Source organism: Pongo pygmaeus, chromosome 15, assembly GCF_028885625.2.
Source record: "Pongo pygmaeus isolate AG05252 chromosome 15, NHGRI_mPonPyg2-v2.0_pri, whole genome shotgun sequence".
Classification (NCBI taxonomy): Eukaryota; Metazoa; Chordata; class Mammalia; order Primates; family Hominidae; genus Pongo; species Pongo pygmaeus.
The window spans coordinates 53,947,254-53,951,823 of NC_072388.2; the positions used below are offsets into that span (position 1 = coordinate 53,947,254).

Below are 4,570 nucleotides of genomic sequence, written 5' to 3' on the forward strand. Positions count from 1 at the left end.
CATAGGCTAGGCATGGTGGCTCACTCCTGTAATCCCAGCTACTTGGGAGGCTGAGAAAGGATTGCTTGAGGCCATGAGTTTGAGACCACCCTGGGCAACATAGTGAGACCCCGCCTCAAGAAAAAGATGAAAAAATATAATAATTAATAGTTCGGGCTTTTATTATGTCTTTTACAATTAATTTCATTTTTATATCAACTTTTTGATTCCTCTAATCAACAGGAATCAAGTTTTTTTTTTTTTTTAGATGGAGTCTCACTCTTGTCGCCCAGGTAGGAGTGCAGTGGTGTGGTCTCAGCTCACTGCAAACTCCACCTCCCAGGTTCAAGCGATTCTCCTGCCTCAGCCTCCCAAGTAGCTGGGACTACAGGCGTGCCCCGCCACATCAGGCTAATTTTTGTATTTTTAGTAGAGATAGGGTTTCACCATGTTGGCAAGGCTGGTCTTGATCTCCTGACCTCAAGTGATCTGCCTGCCTCGGCCTCCCAAAGTGCTGAGATTACAGGCGTGAGCCACCATGCCCAGAAGGAATCAAGAGGTTTTAAGAAGGACAGTGTTCGAGATGAATCTGAAAGGATAAATTGAAGTTTTACAATTTTGAGCTAACTATGACATAAAGAAGCTTCAAATGATCGTGATATATTGAGCTAATATTGATCACATATTAAATCAGACATACAGTTTGATGCCAAGGTGTACCATATAACACCCTTCCTTAATTTTTTTTTCCTTTTTGAGATGTGAGCCACCGTGCCTGGCCTTCCCCTCTCCAATTTTTATTAAAAAATATGTATATAGATAAAGGTCTAGATGGAGATATTGAGTGGTTATTTCTTGGTGATGAGATTATGGGAAATATTTTTATTTTGTTTTTATGTTTTAATACTTAAGATTTTACACATATATTTTACAACAGTAGTTTTATAATTGGACAAAATTATTTTTGTTAAGGACTGGCTAAAATCAAAGTTGCTGGTTTAAGTGTAACTTGGTACAACCTTTTAAAAATCATTTGGCAGTTTGTATTAGTAACTGTGAAAGTGTTGATAGTCTTTTTCATCTAGTAATTTCACTTTTGGGTATCTTTAAAAATCTACATTCATGAAGATGTTCTATGATTTATTTATAATGGAAAAAAGTGAAGGAAACCAGTTATGTCCAAAAATAGAGAATTAATGCAGTAAATTTTATGTCCAGTTAATGTAATTTTACACAGCTGTTAAACTGGTTATGAAGCTTATGTGGAAATATGAGGAATGCTTATAAAAGTGAAAAGAGGATGCAAAATCGCGTACAACTACTATTACAGTGTAGTAAAATATATGTGATAGGGCAAAAGGTCTAGAAGAAAATACATTGTCCTCATGTTTTTCAATGTGGTTAATATTACTTTCACAATGAAAACAATAATAAGCTTAAAGGTTGGGGATCAAAAGTTCCTCACTGGCCCTCTGATTTGAATATAAAGTGTTAAAAATTTATACCCATCATTAACCAGCCCTTAAACTTCTACAGACTTTAACAGTTTCGTGTCAGCCTCAACGTTTATCTACTTGCTGACAGGTATCCCTGCCATGATTTGCATGGGAAAGAGAGTCAGAAGGGACCCTTCCAATTTTGTCATTTTACAAATTGAAACTCTGAACCCCAGCCTTCCAAGCTAGCAGCAGAGCCAATATGAGGATCCAGGTCTACTAGGTTATCTAATAGTATCTGAGACCATTTATAGCTTCAGGTCCACCCACGAATATTCATAAACTTGACATGTCTGCTGATTGAACCCTGGCGTCGCTACCCTTGAGGCTGGCCTGGGAGGTTTGATTCCTTTCCCTACAGTCGTGCTCAAACTTTCATTCTCTACCACTTGGGGGCCGCAGACGCGTCATCCAGGTCTCCCTTTTCACTTCCCCCTTCCCGCCCCCAGTGTCCGGCAGGGGGCGCCGTGAAACTCTGGATCCGTGGCCCCTCCCCCGGCCAACCGTCTATTGGGCCGGCGCGTGACGTCACTCCGTTTTAGCCAAACAAATGGGTTTCGGGGCGAGCGTTGGGCGCCGCCGCGCCGCGCTGGGTGCTCGGTCCGCCTCAGCGGTGGGGAGCGAGCCAGGCCTCCCGCCACCGCTGCTGCCGCCACCACTGCATCGGGCTGGTGCAGCCCCGGGCCAGGCCGCGGCCGGGGCAGGAGCGCAGGTGGGTCCGGGCCGAGGTGGGACGTGGCGCGAGGGCCGTGCGTTACTGGGGTCCGGCGGCGGCCACCGTGGCCGCTCCCCGCCCCCTCCCGCCGCCTGCCTGCGCTCCCGGGGCGCCGGGCGGGTGGGGGTGGGGGTGGGGGCGGGGGCGGGGGCGGGGGCGCCGCCCGCGGATCCGGGGCAGGGACCCGGCCGCCTGCGCCTCCTCCGGTGTAGCCCTTCCCTCGCGCACGGCCCGGGCGCTGAGCGCCCCCGCGGGCCACAGAGGGTCGGGCGGGTAGGGAGCGGGGTCCTGGGTCCTGGCTGAAGCCGAGGAGATCACGGATAGGCCGTGAGCTTGCACCGGACGGGCGCTCCCACCTACGGGACCCAGGGCGGTGAGGAAGTCAGCCTCTGGACTGGGGTCGCCTCGCCCTTGTCACGCCCGCCCGGCCTTGGCCACTCTGCCCTTCCCTGCCCCAGCGCAGGTGAGCTGGCGCTTGTCCTTAACCTTCCTCGACGACGAGGCGGGACGGAGGCTCGGACGCCTCCCCAGCCTCTGGGCTGGCGCAAGTCGACTGCGGTTCGTCCTCAGTCCGCGATGAAGTCATAGGGCTGTGGGTCCGCGTGTCTGACGTCAGAAGATGGGTCCTGGGATGTCACTGCAGGTCCGGGCGGGAACCTGGGCTCGCGGAAGGGCCGGGGGAACCCGCAGGGGAGAAAAAGGAAGTTGTCCTCCACGAACGCCTGGAATCGCAGTGGATTTGAATCGAAAGTTGTTCGGTATCAGCATTTTGCAATTTTAAGGTAATAGTTGTCAGTTTCTTTAACTTCTTGTCCAGCAAGCGTTGCGAGTACAGCTCAGTATAAGACATTTGATTTAGAAAAACTTAAGTCAGGGTAGGAAGTTTTTTGGAGGTTGTAATGTAAAAAGCCTTTTAGGAAGCTAAATTCATAGTTTGATAGTTTGCAATCAGAATTACTGAAAAAAAGAGAGCCACTTCTAGTGCTGATAAATCAGTTTGCTTTTTTTTTTTTTTTAAACTGGACTTCTATCTGCTTGTTAGCATTTTTTGTTAGAAAATGGCCAGGAGGAGGGAGAGTGGATCTTACATGATTTTTTTCTGTTGTAAAGGGAGGGAGGAGTTTGAATTAACCCAACATTTGTCTTAAATAATAATTACCTGAGGAGTTAATTTATCCAGGTTGTCCCTATCCCACCCTATGCTACCATGCTACCACCCAATGCTACCATGGTTTAGAAGTCAGCAACAAGCCTTTTTCTTGCTTTCTTACTAAGACCCGGCTATAACTTAATATAAAAACATATTCCAGGACCGCTTGTCTGGATAGGTAACTAACATTTTGTCTGTAGTGCTTTTAAATATGAAATTACAGAATTAAAAAAAATGATTTGTCTGTGAATACTGTTTTTCTTCCAAAGCTTTCAAAAGAGATCTAACTGGAAGAGAAGCTAGTCACTTGTCATAGTGACCCTCTTCAGGTATTCCAGCATATCAGTACTTTTCATTTCCTCCTCTGTAGAATAATGTAAATGGAATCTAGTTCAAAAGGTAGATGGCTTAAACTTGAAGCATAGTTAGTCTTTAGCAGGAAGCTTGGGTAGAAGTCCTTAATCCTTCCTCACTGACCTTGACTTGTAATGGTACCGTTGGTGTTTTTTTTTTTTTTTTTCCTCTCTCTCAATACTTCCTGCTCCCCATTTGCCTTTTAGTGGTGATTGATAAGATACTGTCTCTCTGGGTTTTACATCAACCTGCAGATAGAAGTTATGCCCATTTTCAGGCAGGAAATAAAAGCAAAAATTTACCCCTGTTAGGTACTATTGGATTGGACTGGAAGTTCACAAAACAAGGCTTTCGTGTACATCTTATTTTGATCCTCACCACAACCTTGGGAATTTGACAGCATTGTGTGCGCTACTGAAAGTTGTTCTGGTTTTTTCTTCCTTCTTTTAAGAAATTAGGAATTTTATGCTGACAGTGTTGAGTGAAGTCTCTAAAGATACAATTTTGTATACAAATTATTTTTTGTATGTACAAATTTTGTATACAAAATTTTGTATAAAAGATACAAATTTGAGCCTTTGGATCACCAGAGACTGAGAAGCACTTGAATTATTATGCAACTGCTGATATTGAGAGTGTTAGTCAACCTTTAAGATGAAAGAATCTTGGCAAGATACTATGTAATGCAATTGAAGGAGGTCCAAAATGGACGCTTGCATGTGTCTTTCCCGAGCGGTAGCCATTCTGGGGCCGGCTACATGGCTCTATGTAAGTTAGGTGTACTAGTTTTTTTGTATGTTTTTTTGAAACGGAGTCTTGCTTTGTCGCCCAGGCTGGAGTGCAGTGGTGCGATCTCGGCTCACTGCAACCTCCGCC

The 4,570-nt window shown here is 45.7% G+C and overlaps 1 protein-coding gene across 3 annotated transcripts in view; it reads left to right on the top strand.

Annotated features, from left to right (window-relative positions):
* Positions 1-2,010: 2,010 nt before the first annotated feature.
* Positions 2,011-4,570, top strand: part of FBXO34 (F-box protein 34) — a 79,626-nt gene continuing 77,066 nt past the window's right edge. Inside the window, exons 1-2 of one of the 3 annotated variants that reach the window (XM_063651631.1) lie at positions 2,032-2,187; positions 2,834-2,972. The gene's annotated coding sequence lies outside the window, so the exon portion shown is untranslated. Of the gene's footprint in view, positions 2,188-2,833; positions 2,973-4,570 lie in introns of all 3 variants that reach the window. The other 2 variants (XM_054447666.2, XM_054447669.2) reach the window with 2 other exon arrangements.